This window comes from Silurus meridionalis, chromosome 13 (assembly GCF_014805685.1).
Source record: "Silurus meridionalis isolate SWU-2019-XX chromosome 13, ASM1480568v1, whole genome shotgun sequence".
NCBI classification, from domain to species: domain Eukaryota; kingdom Metazoa; phylum Chordata; class Actinopteri; order Siluriformes; family Siluridae; genus Silurus; species Silurus meridionalis.
Window position 1 is genome coordinate 21858143 of NC_060896.1, and position 24419 is coordinate 21882561.

Here is a 24419-nt window from a genome sequence, read left to right on the forward strand (position 1 = left end):
ATGTATACAAAAGAAAAACCAAAAGAGAAAATCACGTACATAAGTATTGCCAGTCTTGACACACAAAATTTAACTCAGTTACTTCCTGTTTCCACTAATCATCCTTGAGCTGTTTCTACAACTTGATTCGACCTGTGGTAAATTTAGTTGATTGGACGTCATTTGAAAAGGTGTCATCATCAGGACCTGTCTATTTGAGGTCCCACAGTTAACAGTGCATGTAAGAGCACAAACCAAGCCATGAAATCCAAGGAATTGTCTGTAGACCACCTGACAGGATTGTACCAAGGCACATCTGGGGAAGGGAACAGAAAATTTTCTGCAACATTGAAGGTCCCAATTATATATATGTATCCAATTTTGATTTCTATAGTACTGTCTCTTTTCACCAGAGCCACACAGGTTGTTGCTGGGATCCTCTTCCACTCCTCCATAATGACACTACAGAGCTGCTGGACATTAGGCACATGGTGCTTCTCCACCTTCTGCTTGAGGATGCCCAACAAGTGCTCAATAGGGTTCAGGTCTGGAGACATACTCGGTCGCTCAGCAAGGAGATTGTCATCTTGGCAGTGTTTTTGGGGTTGTTAGAAACCTGTTTTAGAAAAGCTGTGTATGACACTAAAAGCAACAATTCTAATTCTCAAATCTTCTTTTCCATGAGGTGCCATATTGACTATTCAGTGGTCAGTATTAGAGAATTGTACTCAGAGAACCAAATTTTAACTGCTCTAATACAAGATAACTCTGATACTCTTAACACAAATGTGTATGGTCCTGTCAAGTGGACAAAACATGAACATGATGAATAGCACACGTGGTTTTGCATGATTCAACGACGTACAGCTGTTATCACTTTTATTTATTGTATTTTATCTGTTGAATCGTGACAAATGAGTAACTGAATAATGAAAAAAACGCAGTACAAAATACCGAATGTTCAATTGTTGAATTGGCTTTTTTTTTTTTTTTTACAATGTAGTATGCAATAATGAACCCAGGTTTTCTGCAATACTGCATTTCCCCTGTAAGTGTCGCTGTGTTTCTGTCTAACGTCATTTCCATTCATTGAGAAGGTGTGGCAGTGTGACAGAACACATTCCTGCTGATTTGCTTAATACTGTATCCTAATTAATAATTCGAAATTATATTTTCGCTTTAATAAAACGGAATAAAAAATGTTTTTTTTTTAGTGCATTAGCAGTGCATTCAAAGCTGGACAAAGCGTCAAGCTGCCACTATTGGGCCCTTGAGCAAGGCCCTTAACTCTCTGTGCTCCAGGGGCGCGGTATAAAGCTGATCCTGACTCTGACCCCAGAGTCTGAACAAGATGGTAAATGAGAAGAAAATAATTTCACTGTGCTGTAATGTATATGTAACAAATAAAGTCTATTCTATTCTACATAATTTATGTTTCTTAAAATACAATATAACCACAAATATAACTTATTAGTGTAATTAACTATTTAAAAATAATTGTTTAGGTAATTTTGTTTACGTATTTCGAAAAAATAAATAGCATCACTATTATGATGACGATTATTATTAATATTGCAATTATATAATCATTATATAATCATTCCAAATCATTTAAACGATCAAGAAATAATACAAATTTAAACGATCCAAACTTTAAAACACTAAAACAAACTCTGATTTATAAATGTACAGTAACAAATTTTAATACACTCATTAGATATACAGTAGCCTGCATGATGAACATTATCCAGAAGCCCCGCCTATTTCTTGTATAAAGCGTGCGGAACGGCGAGACCATACGGGTTGCCATATCTCTACAACATGTGTAAACAATACTGTACGTAACAGGGTATATAGCGTATTTGATGGACTAGAGACAAATGTATAATTTGAAATATACGTACATAAGGTCTGATGGTATATTTTTTATTAAAGAAAATAAAAAATAGGATTACGCCCAGGTGTGAAGATGACACGTTTCGATCAGACTGCCTTGATAACGATTCATAAAAAAAAGGGATTGGCAACCCGACGGCTTGACCGCCCGAATATGGAAACAGGCACGAGCGGTGTGGGCAGGGCGTTGCTACGCAGCAGCAGTGTTGCGTGTGCGTGTGTGCGCGCGCCTTACGGGGCAAGTTTGGGGTAAATGAGATAGAGAGAGAGCGCGCGCGCGAGAGAGAGAGAGAGAGAGAGAGAGAGAGAGAGAAGAAAGAAGGAGGCAGAACGGCTCAGCGTGCATGCATGTGAGAGACGGAGAGACAGAGGACGCGGAGAGGAGGACCAGTACCATCGCTCCAGCTTTGTTCAATTCGTTGTTAGAGGTAAGTGGCTTAGAAACCGCAAAATGGCTACGGATTTTATTACCCTCGCGTGTGCGCGCGTGAGCAGCGGGGGTATAAAAGTAGCCTGTCTGCCCTGGTGTCTGTGCGCGTGCGTGTGCATGTGCATTTGCGTGATTTCTTGCAAGCAAAAAAAAAAAATAAAAAATCACCAGTCTAAATATATCATGCAAAAGCAGGCTGCCAGAGTTTCCATTTAAATAGTACACCTGATTCTGACACATGCTTAGAAATCATGATGAATGGATTTATTTGTAGTAATAATAATAATAATAATAATAATAATAATAATATGCACAACGCCATGCACAGGGTCTTCTCATTAAGCTTCGACTTGGATCTCATTCTGCACAAACTCTTGTTTATTTTTTATTTTTTGCTCATTTCTGATCATGCTGAGATTCCTGGGAGTGCTGCTCCTAAACTCATCATTTACAGCCATTGAGTGCAATGTGGAGCAATCATTCTACCAGACCAGTGTCTGCTTCTGTAATCCTCCTGAACTCCTGCTTTTCCTTCTCTGACCTAATAAAAGGTGTGAAATTGAACAAATTCTGGATTCGAGGCAGGTGTGCCAGAGCGATTTTATTTCTACAGGATTGGGATTACACTCATTGGGATTATTTTGCATTTCACATCCATGATGTCTAATATCAGGGATTAGTTTTCATATTTGTGGTCCGACATACAGGATTACTGTACTATTAAGCTGACTAATATTTTTCAGTTTGTTTGCTTTTACGGACCGTGCGTCATTGTTGCTCTTCGTTAATGTATCCTGTAACAAGGAAGTTGTCTCGATCGATCGAGATCTATCCTTCCAACAATAGCGTTTTTTTATAATCCACATCTATATGACAGTGTTCAGAAGGTTATCTCATGGAAGCAAATGAAGTTTCACAGCAATATGAGTTTTTTCCTGTAGTCGTGATTTATTCATAATATTCGTTGTGTTGTCAAGTAGGTTGCGAGGATTTCTGAATTTCTGATCGATTTCGTAGACAGCGATACAGCATGGACTTCAGCTCATGTCCCCTGTCCGTGTGGAATTTTTGTATGTTCTCTCTGTGTCTGTAAACCAAAATTGCCCCTACAGTTGTGTGAATGGGGGAATGTTGCCCTAAAATGATCTGTTGTCCAGTTCAGGTTGTATCCCTTTTATGCTTTTCATTGTTCTTTCAATCCACTGCAACCCTCACTGGCATAAAACAGACACTGATGAAGATGGATGAATCACTGATAAGGGAGAAACTGGGTTTCTGGTTTTAATGGGCTTATGGATGCAAACGGTAATTGTTATAATTACTGATTCAGTTGATAGGGTTGAGGTCAAGGCTCTGTGCAGGCAACTCAAGTTTTTCCTAAAACCATGTCTTTACAGACCCCACTTTGTGCACAGGGGCAGCATCATGCCTCGTCTCGGACTCTTAGTTAGGGAAATTGCAATGATGCAGCGTACAAAAGACACTTATGTGCCTTCAACTTTGTGGCAAAAGTTTGGGGAAATATGGGTCTGATGGTCAGGTAACAACTTTTTTCCATATAGTGCATGTGCTCTGAATGACAGATGTCTTCTGTCAGATTTGATCCTGATCTCTGGGGTCTACTCCCAGTGACGATGCTGCCAGTCTTCAGTATCTCAGAAATACGGGTTTATTCAGACATCTTGCTGTCTGCAGTAATCAAAGTCTATTTCACCATCTGGTTGTGTTGGTGTGTATGGTGGGAAAACAGAGGGAGAGACAGACAGACAGACAGACTGTAGAGAGAGAGAGAGAGAGAGAGAGAGAGAGAGAGAGAGAGAGAGACAAAAGGAGAGAGGGAGAGACTGGAAAACATAGACCGAAAGGAGAGTCAGACAGAAGGACATAGAGACAGACAGAATGGAAGACAGAGCCTGGGAGACAGACAGACAGACAGAAGGAGAGACAAATAGACAAAAAAGCGATAGAGAGAAAGAAATGCAGGCAAACAGAATGAGAGATAGAAGATGGACAGAAGAAGGAGAGACTGACTGGCAGATTGAAGGCGGAAAGAGAGACCAACAGATATAAGGAGAGAGAGAGAGAGAGAGAGAGAGAGAGACATACAGAAGGACAGATAGAGACAGATAGACAGAATGTGAGCGAGTGAGTCTGGGGAACAGACAGAAGAAGAGACAGGTAGAGAGAGAGAGAGAAAGAGAGAGAGAGACTGATTAACTGACAGATAAACAGAGTGATACTAACAGCATGAGGTGAAAGAGATGGTCAGATACAGACTGAGAGAACAGACAGATGGCATGAGACCAACAGACAAAATTCAGAGAGACCAGGATACACAGAATGTGAAAGAGTGACGGACAGAGGGAGCAAGAGACTGACCAACTGATAGACAGTTGGAAAGGCAGAGAGCTAGTAATTGACAGACAGACAGACAGACAGATAAGTTTGGTGTCTGGATCAACGATTAGAGTCTTGCTGTAAAAAAGGTCTCTGAGTTTTGACAGGTTTATACACGTTTTAGTAGCACGAGCCACTCTGATAGAGGTGTGTATTTGATGTTGGGTTGATGTACACTGCATGTTATTCATCTGCTTTGAGAGCTCAGAGGTGCAGTAAAGGGGGCAGGGAGAGACGGTGTGTATCAGCGTTTGGTAATAAGGATCTCCCTCGGGCACTGACTCCACCATATGCTCCTCGAAACCCCTACGCATCATCCCAAACACCCCAGCCTACTCTCACACACCCTCCAGATGTGCACTTGGCTCTGGCCAAATTGTACTGCTGTCAGGGAGGCTGGAGGAGGGGAACATAGAAGCGGAGTGACCCATGACCTAAACCGTTGCTTGATATGATCTCGGATGCATGATTGATTATGTGCATCTGTGCGTGTTTTTTCGTATGTATTTGTTTGGTGTAATGACCAGGTTCTCTACACATTTATAACTGTAATAATATTTGCAGCCTAGCCTAGCCTAGCCTAGCCGTCAACATGGTTACTGTGTAAAATGCAAGCAATACAAAAAAATGTCATTTGAAAACTTTGGTACAAACTATCACTCAAAAATACACTAGTGTTTTTTTTTCTCAGTGATGCAATAGATTGTTGATTGGCATTCGGAAACACCGCCCCCTTTCCTTCTGTCAATAAATGTTAGACAATTACAGCATTAGCAGTAGTTGTGTGTCAAATTAAACCTTTTACAAACATCGTGAATATCAGTTGTAATTAGAAAGAAATTAGTCAACCCTAAAACAACACATTTGTAAAAAGGATTACTGCAAAATCACATAAAAGACCACCAGATGAGTTTCGACAGTTCCTATTACTAGTTCTTCAACATAGAAACGGTGGAAATGCCAGGTTTTTTCCTGGACTTGACGCAAGCTGGGGAAGAAAAAAAAAATCATCATCAAGACAAGCTTAGACCCATGTCCCTTTTCACTTTTCCCTTTATAGGGTGATGCTGACCAAAGCCTTTACTGAGGTTTGATACAATGCTATAAATAAAATCTGTATTTCCTGAGAGAGCGTGTGCCTGTTAAAAGTAGAAAAGCTGGCCCGGTTTAGAGAATGTTTGTGTCGTTTTTATTTCCTGTTGTTTCTAATTTTAACCAGGAAATCTACCTTAAGGATAAAGTGCCATAATTGTAAGTCATCATGACTAATGCTACATAATTTAGGATTGGAACTGTGGCTAATTACCTATTGGATATCCATGTGAGGCACTGAATGGTTCTGTAGGAATTAATTTGTGAAAGAAATTGAATAAACTAAAACAATGTCTGCTTATGTGGACTTTTCCCGTTGAATTACTAGAATATAGAGAGTTGTAGTTATACCCCCTCAGATAATCTATGTAGACAAACGTTTTTGGACTGTGCTTTTTGAACATCCCATTCCTCATTTAGTCTCAATCTGTAGTTATAATAACCTCCATTCTTCTGGAAAGATGTTCCACTAGATTTTCGAGTGTGCTTGTGGTAGTAAAGGCAGGTACCGATGTAGGGTGAGGATGCCTGGGGTCCATTCCAATTAATCCCAAAGGTGTTTAATAGGGTTGAGCTCTATAGCAGGATACTAAAGATCTTCCATTCCAGCTCATGTAAACCGTAACTCGATGGAGCACACTTTGTGCACAGGGCCACCGTCATGCTGGAACCGGTTTGGAAATCTTAGCTCAGGTGAAGGGAGAATTTATTGCTACTGCATTCAGGTACATCTTGTACCAGTACCTTGATTTTGTGCCTTTAACAGTTTGGGAAAGAACCACATATGGCTGGAAAAGCCAGGTCGCCTAATACTTTTCTGTGTCATATAATCCTCATGTTAGGGCTTTTTACTGTGGTTTTGGTCTGTGTCTTTCTGTGCTTTTTTTTCTCTCTCCCAGAGGCCCTGTTAGCTGAATCGGTTATGCAACAAGCCATCGTTCCACATCAGCATCTTTAACCTAAGGTAGAGTTCTCCGAGATGTCCCGAAGTGACTCCTTCCCAACTCTCTCCCTTGCTCATTGTTCCACTTCCCTCCCGACTCATCCTGGATCCATTTGCCGTGTTTTTGCGGCCTTTTTAGTTCACATTCTCTCGAACACAGTCATGTGTGGACTCCTGACTAACTAGTCAAGCAATAATAACACTTTCAAGTGTCTCTGGCAGCATATCACTCTCCCTGTTGTTTTTCCTTCAATAGGCTGTGGAGTCAGCAGTCAAGCAGGATTCAGGCATTAGCTCATTCTTGTGAACTCGGATTCTAAAAATACTCGGATGCCAGCCGTTAAAAAACATCCTTTGGTTATGCGATTAATTAAAGCATATAGTTATAGCAGTGTTCACGGAATATGGTGACTCAGGGTGATGAGAAAAATGTTCTTTTTTCGTTCATGCTGTGATTGAATTGAAAGTATTTTGGTAGCTTGTAATCTTGTTGTTATTACTTAAAGTTGCCCAGTACCAGTGACACTTTTTCTATCGCAAAAAGGCACTTATCCTTAGTCACACCAGAATCCATAGATAAAGTACATGGAGGAAATTTGTCCGCACCTGCCATAAGATTGGTACATCCAATTTTTGAACATCCCATTCCACATTTAATCCTCATTTTCTAATAATCTTCACCCTAATGGAAAGATCTTTCACTAGATTTTGGAGTGTGCTTGTGGAGATTTGTGTGGGAAGGTGTTAGAAAATTTAGTTACTGAAGTAAGGTGAGGAAGCCTGGCATGGAGTCAGTGTTCTGAATTGTAAACTGTCTGAACTGTGATGGAAGTGTGTTTTTTGTTTGTTTTTTTGTTTTAAGTAAATGTCCTATGAAATGTAGGTCACATGATTCAGTGACAGCACAGTTTTATATTAAAAAGCAAGTTGTTTTTATCTATCTATCTATCTATCTATATCTATCTATCTATCTATCTATCTATCTATCTATCTATCTATCTATCTATCTATCTATCTATCTATCTATCTATCTATCTATCTATCTATCTATCTATCTACTCTAGTTAATGAGCTTGACGGGTAGGTAAGTGTGAAGTGATTGTATGTTTTCCTCAGAACAATAAATCATATAGCAAAGAATCGAGGTTTGACAAACAAAAATGTCAAGTGGATTTTATTGTTATTATTGAACCACATACAGTTGGTACAGTTCGAGTGAAAGGAAACAACGGAAGTGACCACTCTATGGTTAAGAGGTTGTGAGTTCAGATTTCAGCTTCACTAAGCTGCTGCTGCTGCAGGGTTTGTGAGCAAGGATCAGTTGTGTAAGTGTAAGCTTTTATTCCATCATTTAAAGGAACCAAAAAGTCGATAACGATTCAACATGGTCTCACCCATGTTTCACACAGGCAAATGAAAGTTCAGTGATGGAAGTTACTTCTTGTTAAATTGCGACCACTATCCTTATTCTGACTTAAAATATTAGCCAGGAGCTATACTGAGCTATACTGCATATTTATATACAGTACATCACTGTGTTACTATTGACCAAAGTATATTGTAATGTACAAACCTCTCAGTGGTCAAAGAAACTGCAGGTTTTTGCATTTATTTGCTTTTTTTTTTTTTTTTTTTTTTTTTTTGTTTTAAGTAAATGTGAAATGCAGGTCACATTATTATTTTTTATTAAAAAGCAAGGTGTCGTTTCTATGGTAACAGTTAATTCAGGGAATTAAACAGATTTTAAAATGACTTCTGAACTACATGGACAAAGGATTGTGGAATCCTGACCATAAGATTAGATTCGTATTGACCCACTGAGGTAATGCGACATCATAAGCTTCCTCGAGGACGAGCACTTGGCCGTCTTGTTAGATCAAGGTTTTGTCATGGCATGGAACGAACTTTGAGCGATAAGTCATCAGCACTATGCCAGTGGAGTCCCGGAATCAAACCAGGAAGTAGAAGTGCAGGCAATGCGAGTCATGAGAAACTGCTAAATGCCGATAATTTCCCTGACCCATGATCGAGCGCTACTGTTAATACTAAAGATATTAACAGGATCTTTTGAGATCTTGGAGTACAAGCTGTTTTTGTGCTCTGGCCTTTACTTCTGTATTCTCACACGTCATATACGAGAAGTGAACTTTGTCTTTATTTGCCTTGCTTAATAAATTGTGTTGGACCATGGGGAAAGTTCTATGGCTTGCAGGTAATGTTAAATAATTAGAACAATATCCCTTTGACGAACGATAAGATCACGTCTCCTTGCACAGGGTTGGCATGGCAACCAGGTTCTGAACATGAACATACCAGTTTTTTTGCTTTAATTTTTTTTTTTTGCTGCTTCGGTCTAAACATTCCTTTTAAACAACAAATACCTTGAATCCCACTGTCTGTTTGCATCAACACATCCTCACCCTCGCCACCGTGGCTGTTATGAGCAGAGTGCTCAAAACAATAATCCAATCAAGGAAGTTCTTTATGTAAAAATAAAACCAAAGGTAAAATGTTGCTTCTGGAATAACATAGTTCTACTTTCGGTATCACCTACATCAACGCTTTTTAAACTTTAATGATACATCAACTCTCTTATATGCGTTCATTTAGAACTCAACCAGTGTTGATTTAGGGCTTGTTTTGGGTTTAATAATCGTAGCTTTCACACTGGAGAATTTTTTTTATTGGATGAATCCCACAATTTTGTGCACACACCTTTGTTATTCTTTAGGGACTAACGGGTTTATCTGTTTACTCAAATGCATGACAAATGTTCAGCAATATATACAGTAAACCCCCATTTTTTACGGTGGTTACGTTCCAAAACCGCACTCGATAAACAGAAAACCGCGATAAACGGATGCCACCCCAAAAATGCTTTTGTTAATCGTTAAATCATCGTTTATTCATACTCCCACACACTTTAAACGCACAGAAACCATTTGCAAGAATATAACAAGATGAAATTTGTGTAAATTTGTAGAAATACAGGAGACTATCACATTTATAGTGAGAACATGTACTGTACAGTGTACAGTTCTGTAGTAGCGTAGCCTATGCATAGTTTCTCTGCTTGTTTATTGGTTGAAGTGTCCTATGACGTTTAAAAAGAGATGCACATCATCGCATTCTTTACTTTCATTGGCTAAATCTGGTGACGTATGTCTTTAATTTCGCCTTTTTTTGACGTGAGGACACTTCAACCAATTAACATGCAGAAAACCTACGGTAATGCTACTTATTTCTTAATTATATTGTTATTAATAAAAATTAACCCCGGCCCACTGAGCAACAGTCCAGTCCTTTTGTCATTTGCCCAGGTAACACACCTCTGACGTTGTCTTTGGTTCAGGAGTGGCTTGACACAAGGAATGCGTCAGTTGTAGCCCATGGGTACGTCTGTGTGTGGAGGCTCTTGAAGCACTGACTCCAGCTGCAGTCCACTCTTTGTAAATCTCCCTAAATTCTTGAATGAGCTTCGTTTTACCTTTTTCTACCACATTTTTTCCTTCCATTTAACTTTGCATTAATGTGCTTGGATACAGCACTCTGTGAACAGCAGCTTCTTCAGCGATGACCTTTTGTGTCTCCATGTGCAGGATGTCAATGATCGTCTTCTGGACAACTGTCAAGTCAGCAGTTTTCCCCCATGATTGTGTAGCCTGAACCAGACAGACAACATTTAAAGGCTCAGGAAACCTTTGTAGGTGTTTGGATTTAATGAGCTGATTGGAGTGTGACATCGCGAGTCTCCAATATTGAACTTTTTCACGATATTCAAATTTTCTGAGATACTGATTTTTGGGTTTTCAGCAGCCGTAAGCCATAATCATTAAAAGAAATAAACACTTGAAATATATCAGTCTGTGTGTGATGAATATATAATATACAAGTTTCACTTTTTGTATTGAATTACTAAAATAAATCAACTTTTTTTAATGATATTCAAATTTATTAAGATGCACCTGCATATGCTTTGGATGGCTTTATTGATCAGATGTACAGGAAAAAAGGCGGCATTCGACCACCATGTTATTTGAGGAGAAAACTGATTGCAATTTATGTTACTAGTGTTTTGTGAAAATGTAAATGGAATTGACACACGTATCTTCCCCGACAGATCCCAGTACAAGTTGCGATCACATTCACTGGTATCGCAGCACAGTTCTAGAGCACACAAACTCCTCCTACAGTTTCCGGTTCGGTTCTGCGATTTGCGTAGACTTAAGGGCTAAGGGAATTTTTTTATTATTATTATTATTATTTTTATTATTCCCGTTTAGACCAGAGGGCATGTGTTTTTGTTGGCTTGGTTGTAGTATCCTCGGCAGGCTTGGCCCATGTGAGGTAATCAAGTGCCAGTCATTCATTATTTGTTGGATTAGGATTTTTAGCATACACAATATTGTTATTGTGGCTATGAAATCTAGCACTTTTCCAGGAAGCTCTGGAAAAATTTTTGCGCTGAGGAAACACGGTCCGGTCCATTTGCAAAGACAGCTGTCTTGTCAGGAGAAGCAGCATTGCACGTGTCCTTCTTGGACGAAGGCAGAACTGTGATTGTGTTTCACTGGACAAGCGCTTTATGAAAACTGTGGCATGCTGAACTGAACGCTGTCTCAGTCTTGCACTATTGGGATGATTTGTGACTTATGATTTAGCACGGATTAATATGGGGCGTGTGTATGTGTGTATGAGAGGGAGATCAGCTGGTTTTGATTACATTATACAGACAAAAGATTGTGGACACCTGAGCACAAGCTTTGTATCTATCGATTTTAAGATCTTCAGTATCAAGGTATTTTTTTTGTTTTTGTCTACAAAGCTCGTTGCAGTCAAACCCGAAAAATACCTCTCGGACCGTATTATTCCTCATAACCTCTCTAGATCACATAGATCAAGAGTTCAACATCTTTTGTCTGTACCACGATTTCACCTACTATGAAGGGGCAATTAAGCTTGGAAAGTCTCTAAGCTGTGGAACACCTACCACTGTGTATAGGAGATGCTTCTACACTAGCTGAATTTATAACCTTTCTTAAATCTTTTTATCTTTTCTCCTGTGCTTTTATCATTCTAATTGTGGTAGTTGTGTACATGTACAGCACTTTGGCCAACCAGTTAAAAAAAAAAATTGATTTGATTTAATGTGGTTTCTAAATATCCCATTCTACATTTAGTCCTCATTTGCTTTTATAATAACCTCCACTCTTCTGGGAATGTGTTCCATCAGATTTCGGAGTGTGCTTGTAGAGATTTGTGCTCATTTAACCACAAGAGCATTAGTAGTCAGGTAGTGATCTAGGGTGAGGAGGCCTAGAGTGCAGTCAGCATTCCAGTTTATCCCAAATGTGTTCAGTAGGGTTGAGGTTAGAGGTTTACAGCAGGCCACACAGGATCTTCCACCCAAACCCATGTAAAGCTTATCTTCATGGAGCTCACTTTATGCACAGGAGCATTGTCATACTGGAATAGGTGTGGGTCTCCTAGTTGAATTGAGGGGGAAATTTAATGCTACCGCATCTAAAGGCATCCGTTACAACTGGTGTTTTCAAGTTTGTGGTAACAGTTTGTTTACATATGGCTGAAAAAATCTGGTGTCCCAATAGTTTTGTCCATGCCTGCTCATGGTAGTAAAAACCTGGTTCTGTTTCAAACCTTCAAAACACAAGCACTAGAGGAATAGCTTTAAACACATCTCCAGTTACAGTTTGAAGCGTGTGTGTGTGTGTGTGTGTGTGTGTGTGTGTGTGTGTGTGTGTGCATGCGTGTTTGTATCCACAGCAACTCAGTCTATTGTGTGGATTCAGATTCAGATCCAAAATTCTCCATTCCCTCACAGCGCTGCAGCGTTCTCAGTAATTTCCCAGCATGCTCAGCAGTTTGCATTATTTAGAGCGTCTCCGTGGTGATGGGTACATCTGAGTGCTGGGCCTTTTTTCTGTGGGTGGAGTCCGACAGCTGGTGGATGGAGGCAGCTGGGTGAGGGATTCCCTTCATGTTCGCGATACCTGTGTGTGTGTGTGTGTGTGTGTGTGTGTGTGTGTGTGTGTGTGTGTATGCGAGTGGGAGAGCACGTAACTTTTATAAATGTTATTATTTGTTTAATTCTGTAGGACCAGATCCTTCTTTATTTCAATTTCTTTCTAATTCATTATCGTACCCTTATTTTTCTTTGCCTTCATCTTCCTCTTTGACGAAGAAAACATGAAAATAAAAAAAAGAATTATAAAGAAGAAAAAATAAACCTCTATTGTTTTTTGCCATGTTCTTTGTCTTCCACTATTCCTCTTGTCTTCATTTTATTTTCCTGTGTTTTTATCTTTCACTTGCTGTCTTTTTATTTATTAGTTTATTCTTTGTCTTTCCCTATTCATTATGTCTTCATTTTTGTTTTCCCTTCTTTTTTGGTTTTAAAAATTATTCTTTTTTTTTTATCCCCTCGGTTTTCTTTGTCTTATTCTCCTACATCTTTGTATCAGTCTCTTGATTTTGTTTCTTTTAGTCTTCTACTTCTATTTAATCTTCTTCTTTATCATCGTCTTATTCTTTTTTCTTATCTTGTTATGTTTTTAATTCTTTGTTTTTGTTTCTCAGTGTTCTTGGTCTTATCTTTTCATTTCTTTTGTTAACCGTGTCTCTTTCTTGCTCCTTTTTGTCATCTTTTTTTAATTAATTTTTAGGTCTTATTTTTCTTATTTGGAAAGATTCATCCAGTAAATAAGAGCACCTTTGGGATGAATTGAAATGCTGTCTGCATTTGACCACAAGCGTCCACACATACATCACAACCTGTCTTTGTGGCTGAATGACCAAATCATCACATGCGCCCATTAAAAAGAAAAAATCTAGTGGAACAGCTTCCCAGAAGAGTGGAGTTTCTTATAGCAGCAAATGGGCATTAAGTGTGGAATGGAATGCCCAAAAAAACTCACTTTCTCTGCATACACTAAGGATATAAGGAAACATTTTAGTTGTGTACAGGAATTAATGTTTTTGTTGTAAATTCTTTCAGGAAGTAGGAATATGTGATTTGAGACACAGCCCTATTTCTGTGTGTGTGTGTGTTGGATAATGAATCTCAGCTGAGAGGGAGTGGTTCTGCAGGGAAATCTCTTAGATATGCGCACACACCGACACACACGCTCGTGCTCTAGCGCACACAAAAAACACACTTACTCACATGCACACTTATTCTTCCTTCCATTATCTTTACTGTGTACACAAGAACAAGGGTGTGAGTACCTTGTAGTGTGTAATCACTGACTCAGGCTGTCATTACTGTTGGATGCTTATTATAATGTACGCAGGCAAATTGGCCTCTGAGAGTCTGTTCACGTGCCTGTAGGTATCAAACAGTTACTCAAAAAGGTAATAAAGAAATATACAAGAAGTTAAACCCTGCTCATAGTGTGGCGATGTGCCTTGATAAAACAATGGCTCATACTACACCAGTTTTAATTCTCCCATACTACTTTAATTTGCTAAAGATTACTACTGTGTTAACATGCACCCTTTTTGGACACCTGACCATAAGTATGTACTTCTTGAAAATTCAGAGACAGCAGCGTTAAATACGGCGGTATACAGATTTTTACACAGTGTGAGGCATCTCTTTTAATAATGAAGCTGTTGCTGTTTAATCCTTGTGCCCTTTTTTTAGCTATAGTTTTGTTTTAATGTTCTCTTCTTCAGTTTGCTAAAATCATCTTGTGCCATTTATTGAAATCACCATATTTATCATATATTAAAACCATATGGTAAAAATCTTCCAGTCAGCTGTTTGAATGCTCACCTTCCATTCAATCAGACACAAGGATTCAGACTGCCTGTGGTATAAACATTTTTATTACCTCAGGCCCTCACTATATACGTTCATCTCCACCCAGGAAATTGAAACGATATCGTTTATTCATAGGAAGTTTTTTTTTTGGCTTTATCTCTAAATGTGTCGAAGGATCTTCTCATCTGAACCTGTGAACGAGCATTAAGCTATGATCAGATTACACCACAGGAGAAGAGGTATCCCAGATACACGGCTGCTGGGAACCTGAGATGCCTGTGAAGTGGCTGCTCTGCACCAAAGCGGAGGAATTACAAAGATTTAGCCTGAGCCTGATACTTGGTGGCACGTTGCTGATTTTGCGCCCGTTCTCTATTGGACCGCCAGCATTTTAGCGCTTTTGCATAATTTGTGAATACATTACTCCTGTTGTGATATGAAAAATGTTCTTTTGTTCATTTCACTTTAAGCATCAACACGGACCAGTTAAGCGATTTCAAGTGAAATCGCTGCCTATTAGTGTGAAAGAGAAACGTCCTGATGAACTTTAGTTTCTCTGTTTTTCAAAATGCAAAGACAATTTTTTAATTTTTATTTAAATCTATTTTTTTTTGGAACTGAGTGCAACAGCGCCACCACTGGTTGTAAGAAAAATACACAGTGAAATGAAGATGTAAGGCTAGGAATGATTTGAAGTAAAGGAATACTGTCTGTTTTTTGGAATAACAAATTTGACAGGCTTTTTAAAATAATTGCTATCAAGAATACAGTGAAATTAACAATGAGCAATGAATTAAATACACTTAAACAGGTGGTTGTGTAGTTGTGAAGCTACATTCACACAACGGCAAATCGAACAGAGACTTCCAGCGCCATGAGGGACATGCGATGAACAGGAAATAATGACTAGCTGTGGGCATGTCCAGCAGCTCAACAAACCTAAGGAAATTTTACTTTTTGTAAACTTGGAGTGAATCAGTTATCTGATTAAATGTCAAAAGTGGAAGAGTACGAGTAGGAATGTTTACTGCCGATTTAAAGTACAGCGACCAGCAAGGACAAAACCAATTTGAGCAATACAGTGGTTCCCCAGGGTTACGTTCTAAGATCGCAACTTGCTGTTAGACCCGCTATGAGAACCGGCAAATTTTTCGATCCGTACCGCCAATTATCGGGGGTTGACTGTACATGATATAGTTTGTTGTTGAACTATTGGACACCAGGGTTCATGGAAACCAAACGTAAATAATCTAGCTATAAATTTTTTTCTATGCTTAGTTTGGCTTCTTCTACTAAAGGATTTCTCATTCCACTAAGTCACCATTTATTTGCATAAAATTCGGGAGAATCTCGGATACATTACTCATCACCGCTTTCAGACAGGAAATAAACCATACCTGTTACTAATGTGTATTTGTAGTAAGCATTTTCTTCCTCATGTCGTGGTATGTTTGGGTAGCAGCCTGATGATCTCTGGGGTTGATCAATGGCAGGTATGTTTGTCCATTCCAGAGCAGGGCACTCTGCCCTCCAACACACACACTTAGATACCTCATCAATCACTCAGATGCCTTCAAATTCCCTGCAGTCTTTCCTTGTTCGTTTTCTCTCAGTCCCTTCAGTTCGATAGATTCCCAACAGAGAGACATACTTGAACACATGCCTATCCTCTTAAGTATTGCTGAGCAGCCCTGCTGCATTGTGGGCCGTGTCAGATCCTTGGAAATGTTTTCCTTGGCATTTGCTCTGCGTCTCCCTTTAGGCTGTTTTCTCATACACTCTCATTGTCTTAGCGTTTCTCGGACAGTGTCCTTAGTATTCTGTTTTTTTTTTTTTTTTTTAAGAAAAATTTCATTATTTCTTTGTGCACACAAACCATTTGAAAACATTTCTATGACCACTTTAGCCCAGTAATAATATTTCATAAGTGGCTAGAACAGGATGAGCATTAATAAAGAGAAAGGAAAGAAAACCACCAACATGGACGAAAAAGTTCCAGCATTTGTGAACTTTGTGGATCAGGTTCTGGTGCCTCAGCATGAGGGTGTGATTGAAAACAAACTGCAAACACATTAACAAATAAGATATTGCATGCGATGAAATAAGATGCCGAGACGAATGAAAACGCAGTGCATTCAGAACATTCAAAACCATGTTTTATTTCTGACATAAAACATTTCTCCACCTTGAAGGATACTTCAGAAAAAGAAATGAAAGAGGCCAAACCAGTTACAAAATGTTATCACTGCCTTAGTTTTACCTTTGGAAAAATCCTGTTTGTGTAAAAAAAAAAAAAAAAAAATGTAATTAATGGCTTCTTTACTTACCAAAATAGTGTTTTGGTAATAGTGTTAATATTTGCCACAATTTCTCAAAAGTTTGTGGACACCTGATCATAAGATTCATATGTGTTTTTTAACATCCCAATCCACATTTAGTCCCTATTTCCCCTTGTAATAACCTCCACTCTTCTGGGAAGATGTTCCACTAGATTTTTGGGTGTGGTTGTGGAGATTTGTGCTCAATCAGCCACATGGTTTTACAAAAGCCAAGTGTTGATTTGGGGTGAGGTGGTCTGTGGGTGCAGCCAGTGTTCCAAATGTCATGATGATGGTGGGGTTGAGCTCTGTAGCACATCTCTCAAGATCTTCCACTCCAACCCATTTAAAGCATATCTTCATGGAGCTTGCATTTGTGCACAGGTGCATTGTCATGCTGGAACAGGTTCAGGTTTTCGTAATACGCTATCGTATCCAAAGACAACCTATACAGTTGTGCGCCTTATCTGCGGTAACAGTTTGTGAAAGAAGCACATCTGGCTGAAAAAGTCAGGTGTCCCAATACTTTTGTTGATACAGTGTATAATACAGGGAGGGTGAAAGCTCAGGAATGCTTCCTCTGAGACGCAAACTAATGGCCAGTTTAGCTGCCTTGGCGCTCTGCTATTAATGACTGTTGCATGGATTGGGCTTTTCTCTTACCTAGTAATGTTTCAAAACTCTTTTTAATGAATATCTTGCTCTCTCTCTCGTTCTTTCTGTTCTCTAACAGGGCTTCTGTGTAAAAAGGAGAACTGCACAGCAGTAATGTGAGGTCAGGAGTGTTCAGATTAGTGTTCAGGTGTAGAATATCCTGTGTTTTTATGAACAGCCTGTGCCACACCCTCAATTCATCTGGATTCGCTTTATCGTGACTGCTGTTCTGTGCAGTTTTGTGACTGACTGACAAACAGAAGAATCTTTTCTTTCTTGATTCGGTTTTGTTTCATCTTTGAGAGTGTTCACCACAATAAAACCTTTCTCTCTCTCTCTCTCTCTCTCTCTCTCTCTCTCTCTCTCTCTCTCTCTCTCACACACTCACTCACTCACTTTCTTTCTTTTTCTTGATTCGGTTTTGTTTCATCTTTGTGTTCACCACAATAAAACCTCTCTCTCTCTCTGTCTCTCTCTCTCACTCACTCACTTTCTGTCGCTTTTTGTCATTGTTATTGTGTGTGTGCAGCATGAAGTCTCACAAGCATACATTTGTGTTTTTTTTTTAACCCCACCCTTAGTTTATCTTTGTCTCTCTCTCTGTCTGTCTCTCTCTCTCTGTCTCTCTGTATACCTGACAGTTTACTAAAGGGAGGAGGGTTGGTGTGCATTGGGGGTGTTTGTATCCCACCCTGTACTTAATGAATAATGGAGCGTCCCCTTCCGATTGTTCTCTTTTTTATGTTTTTTCTTTCTCTCTTTTTTTCTCTCTCTCATTCTCTCTCTCTCTCTCTCTCTCTCTCTCTCTCTCTCGTCGGTGCAGTCTGCCTGTACAAGTGAGATAAAATTATCAGAAATAGATTTTCTTTTTTTCCCTTATGAGTTGAAGGGTGGACGCTGTAGACAAGAGGTCATCCACGCCTGCTGTTGCGTGTCTGATCGCTTTGAAGGTTTGAAAACCAGAATAGAAATGTGAAGCAGGCCACTCAGCATAAATACGCATGCTCCCTCTATCCGTCCCTCTCTCGCTTTTTCTTCAGACTTCCCTTTAACGAAAACACACACTTCATTGAATCCAAAGCAGCAGCGAGCGATGCAGTACGATGTATAATAATAATATAATCAAGTCGAACAGAGCCAAAATAATGGCCTTTTTACTGCCAATGATAAGACCAGGACTGACAGCTTGGTTTGTGTGTGCGTGTGCACTCTCTCTCTCCCCCTCTCTTTCTCTCGTTCTTTCTTTGTTTCTCTCTCTTTCTCTTTCATTGCGGGTGTGTCTGAGATTACAGCTCATGGTAGTCAATGCAGGTTTGCAGATTGATCATGGCTGCTGAGTTATGCCTTTCTTTCTACTCAATGAAAACTGTTCTAAAGAAAGGCAGCAGGGCTTGCGCATGGTCCGGATGATAAAACCCGGACACACGCATCATTTTTAAATGGATTAAGCCTGCAATTATGCTAGCAATTCCTCTCTTGTTCGTTTATAAGTGTTGCTTGCAGACCATGCGATTTTAACTTTTGAGAATTCGATACAAATATGCAAAGGTGTATTATGAGAAACAATCCGCCTGAAAAATAATTGTGGTGGTAGATTTTGTGGTTGACTTAATAAATGGTCTTTCTCCAGCGGAAGCGATATACGAAATCCAATCACTAGTGGTCACCGGAGACGAGCTCGCAATGCGAGGCGTGAACGGATATGTGTCCAGGCTGTCCACCTGAAATCCGATCAACCACGACACACGTCATTACCAGGTGTGAACTCTACCTTGGGATCTACCAGATTTGGTATCAAACCAGATTTGGCATTTTGGACCTAATCGAATTTTTTTTCTTCTTTCGTGAATGTGTGCTATGTTTATGACATCTTGCATGCAAATAGCAGAAACACACTTGCAGATTGCAAAGAATCAGTCCTTTTCTAATAGGGTTGATGTCTGATTATATACTAAAAAATTGTCGATTGTGCACTTGGGGTGCAAGAACAAATTTTGTTTGACGATACTGTATCGATTTTCAAAAACGCAATATTGAAAAAATTCACTTCAGATTCATGGCAGTTGTTTTGTTGACTGGAAGTACTAGCATAAGGGCACACCACTAATGTTGTTTCTTGGGGCGCTGCTGTAAAAAACGATCATTAGTATAATTTATGAGTTTAACGCTGGAAGTAATGGCAGCGTTGAATAGGTTGAATAAAAATCTTCGCATGGGAATTAATGCAAGCCTATAACAGAGAACTTAAATGTACTTGCAAAAAGATTGTCTTGCAGGATAATCTCATTTAAAATAACCAGATTAAATGGAATTTCAGTTGAATTATTATCCTGCACATTCATCAATCACATGCACACAGCACGCTTACTGTAAGGCTATTGACGCCACACCCCCTACATGATCATTTCTTAAATCCTACACACAAAATATTATAATTTATGTATTTCTTTATGAATTTGTTTAAAATTTGTGCGATGTGTCAGCTATTGTGCAACAACACAATACCAACAATTAAATCAAAGTCAACTGTCATTTAAAAAAAAAAATCTGAATCAGTTTGCATGCATGCCAGCGTATGACCAAACAAAATTTCAACCAAAATTCCTCAGATGAAGCTCTCATTAATATTTTCCAACCCTTTGGAACCCTAGCATTGACAGACTTGCGCCGACAGCAGTATGCTTCATTTGGCGAGAATATGTTTAAATAGTATTAAAAGGTTTAGGAACAACATTTCGGTGTAAAGCTGCTTTGAGACAATATCCATTGTTAAAAGCGCTATACAAAAAATCTATTGAATTCAAATGAATTGAACATGTGCTGTTCGTGCCTGCACTTATAATCCGATGAAGCTTAATTTGTCGCTTAAAGAAGTGTTATGTAGACAAAGCTAAATTTCGAGAGTGCAGGACATGCCTGTCTTTGCTTGCCTGACTGCCTTCTCTACTTAATGGAAGAAATAATAGCCATTTTTACTCAGATCATGCTTCTACCACTAGTGCAATACTAATAGTAATACTAATAATATAATAAAGTAATCCCACTGGGATCCCACTGTGTTGTAGTTACTTTATTTTTGGCTAAGGTTTGCATATGGTGGTTTGTTCTTTGACAGCGTTCCTAAAATGATATCCTATTTCTAAAATAAGAAATATCCCAATGTTTCGCCTTGCCTTTCATTATCGCAACATATCGTATCGCAACCCCTGTATCGTGATGATTATCGTATCGCCAGATTTTTGCCGATACACGCCAATATTGTGCACGTTTAGCCAGAGAATAAGCCTAAGACTTAAGTTCATTTCTGACATATTTGTACAATACATTTACCAATTAATCTTTTTTTTATTTTTATTTAAGTAGCTTTACAGAAATCCAGCTGGAATTTCAGGAAGCAAACCAGAGATGACGGTGCCAAGGGTGAAAAACTCCCTGAGACAACTTAAGTATATAACCTTGAGAAGAACCTGATTTAGAAGAGAAGCCATCCTCTACTGGGTCAAAGCTGATAGTGGGATCATGAATCAATACAGTACTAATTGTGCAGGAAAGGATATGAGCATATTGTAAATGAGCACAGGACAGTCTTTGATTGCATCAGCAGTTCTTTGCTCTAAATATATTATAGGCAGTTGAGATTGTTCAGTGAAAGCAAGCATGTATTTTTAAAAGAAGTGCAGATCTTTAGGGTCTACGATGTGATGAGAAGTAAAGCATTGTTAAAACTTTTTTGAGAATCTGGGACATGCTTCTAGGGTATACATTATATAACGAAGGCTACCTGACACCTGGCCTTCGTCATACTGTTACCATAAAGTACACAATTATCTAGAATGTCATTGTTTGCCATAGCTTACAGATTTCCCTTCAAATAAAACCAAAGGGCTAACGCAAAACTTGTTCTTGTATGACAAAGCAAGGTGCATAAGGTTGCCAAGTTCAGTGTGGTCAAACTTGAACTGCAAGGTTCTCAACCCCACAAACACCTGATGCATTAGGATGAATTGAAGTGTGCCAGATCTGTGAGCCAGACCCTCTCGCCTGACCTCACTAATGCGCTTATGAATGAATGGGCACAAATCCCTACAGCCATGATCCAGAATCTAGTGCAAAGCTTTTCGCAGGAGAGTGAAGAATGTTAAATCAAGAAAGGTTAGGTCCAGATTAATACTCAGTTTTGGAATGAGGAGTTTCCTAAAGCCCATGAGAGTGTGAGAGTCAGATACATGGTTCCGGCCACATATTCCCCTTAAGACATCCTTGATTATGAGAACCAGCCACAAACTTTATTATTTCTTTCAGTTCCACCCATTCGGTGTATTAGTTTCTTGTGAGGTCTTTCCGTGCTGATTAAGATATTGCGAGATATTTTGCTAATAAAAAAAATTCAAGCGTGGACCAAGATCCAGCAGTGAGTCCTGAATCTCTAATGGATTTATTTATCCATGGGGGAAATAAAGTTCTGGTGCCTTCTGTCAAGGGCATGAGAGTTGGATGAGCAAGAGATAGAGGAATGCAAAGGATGCAGGGATTGACCATGACTCATCGCAGCAGAGGAAAGCGGTGGATGAAGGCTAGTTTAGTATTTGTATGAGTCTGAGAGGATAAACAGGGTCGATGGAGGAGTGTGAGGATAATGGTTTGATCTAACCCTAACCCTAGATCAGCTCTGTAGCTCAGTTAGTCAAGAGTCAAGAAGCTTTTATTGTCATTTCCACCATATATAGCTGGAATATAACCCTGGTGTTACATCACAGAACATAGAGCGACATCACAGAAGATAGAGCTCCATCACAGAAGATAGAGCTCCATCACAGAAGATAGAGCTCCATCACACAACATAGAGCTCCATCACACAACATAGAGCTCCATCACACAACTACATAAAGTCAAGCAGCTTTTATTTGCATCATGTGCAATCGAGTGCAAACAGTGCAGAAAAAAAGACAGTGCAAACAGGCAATGCAAGACCGTGTAGGACAGATACACAAAACACAAAATAGCACCAACTAGTAAACCTACTGTATAATGTGTTATATTGTACAATGTGCAAAAAGAGAACTGTATACAAGGATGTACTTGTAAACATGGACACAAAAATGTAAGCAAAACAGCAGCAATTTGAGGGTGTGCAAAAACAGCATGTAAACAGTTATAGTGTAGTTGTAATAGAATATTGGTGGTCCTGAAGACATGGATGTGTATGAATTTAGTACAATTTCAATCATCTCTACTTTTTATCAGAGAATTTCCATTTTTCTATTTCAGAAAAAACACTTTGTAGTGAACACGTAAATCAAGTTAAATAAGAACCCGTCGCAAGACCACCATGGCTCTGGAGAGTGTGTGTGTGTGTGTGTGTGTGTCATATTTACTGATGATCAATTAATCAAGGGCATTTAGTTCGCAGCACCTTGCTGCTACTTAGTCTCTTAAATCCTATGAAAGCAGTGTTTTACTCATATTTTCTCTATTTTGACTTTATTTCTGTAAAGAATTTGCTGTAATTTAACGACTAATTTAAAGTACCTTTAATTTTTCAAGCACTGAATAAGAAAGACTTTTTGATTTTTTTTTTTAGAGCAGGAGTGCTTTCCTCTTTTTTTTTTCCTTCTCTTCTTAGATCTTCTTCCTAATGCTGTGTCTGTCTCTGATTTTTACTTTTTCCTCGTTCAAATGAGCTCCAGTGGAAAGGGGGTTTACTGTATTTTCAGGACGAGCCCAGCACTGCGAGATCAATGCACTCAGCATCTCTATGGCTCCTTGAAGATGAATAAGACTACATTTGTCACTTCACGTCCCTTTTTTTCAGCATCCCATCATTCCTAGCTGCTTATCCCATCTCCCTTTACTTTTACAGGTCCTTGGAACAGGCACCTGCTCTCGAGAGGAAGAACATCCAAATTGTTCCTCGCTCAATCTCCTTAGAGATACTTATGTTTCCTAAACCAACAGAGCACCAGGGGTCCCACACTCGCACACATGGAGTGTCTCATAGATTATGCGCGAGTTAGAGATGTGCTCCCCTGCCTTTACCATCTGTGCGTCTGCTTCGGACCAACTATACTAATGTACTTGCAATGGAGATATATTTTTGCAGCTCATAAAACTCATGCTTTCACCTTTTTTATACACTGCTTTCAGGGTCTTAAAGGTTTTTAAAGTTATGTAGACTTGTCTTAGTAGCTGTGTCATACTTTTCATAATTTAGAAAATATGCAATAATTTGTGACTAGTATTTTATATTTAGATTGATTTTTCCTCACTGAACTGTTTTTCAAGCACATCCTCTCAGCATCACTGCTGCTACATGAATATAACACTACAGAAACAGAGGTGTGTCCTGAGAGTCACATAGAATATAGATTAACATGGAAGAGGTAGAGCTGTGTGTGTGTATATATATATTAGCGATTATGTTACGATTAACATAATCGTAACATAATCGCTAATATATATATACACACACACACAGATTAGCGATTATGTTACGATTAGCGAAAAAAAAAAAAAAGGTTTCTTATGGCAGGAAAACATAGCAACGTATGCTCCGCCCTCTGCTCGTGACCTGGCGCTCATCCCTGCCCCATCTGCCACACACATATACACTATAAAGTTTATACATTACGGTACTGTAATATGCTCTGTTTTGCTCAGTTTATGTACTGTAATTTGTTATTATTACAACATACTGATCACCACTGTTTTCTCCTGGGTAGGATGGCCATGTCTATGTATTATATAGTATTTAGTTACCATGTGGTCATCAGAACGAACCTCCATTGTACTGTAAGTCGGGGACTACCTGTATATGTGTATTATAATGTGATTACAATATTTGTAAATGTTAAAGTGATTGGAAAATTAATTTCTGGCGTGTGTGTGTGTGTGTGTGTGTGTGTATGTGAGAGAGTTGGATTTATGGAT

At 39.0% G+C, this 24419-nt stretch overlaps 1 protein-coding gene across 1 annotated transcript in view; it reads left to right on the forward strand.

Annotated features, from left to right (window-relative positions):
* The first annotated feature begins 2114 nt into the window (after positions 1-2114).
* Positions 2115-24419, forward strand: part of pak1 (p21 protein (Cdc42/Rac)-activated kinase 1) — a 64097-nt gene continuing 41792 nt past the window's right edge. The window contains exon 1 of the mRNA XM_046864624.1: positions 2115-2303. The gene's annotated coding sequence lies outside the window, so the exon portion shown is untranslated. The remainder of the gene's footprint in view (positions 2304-24419) is intronic.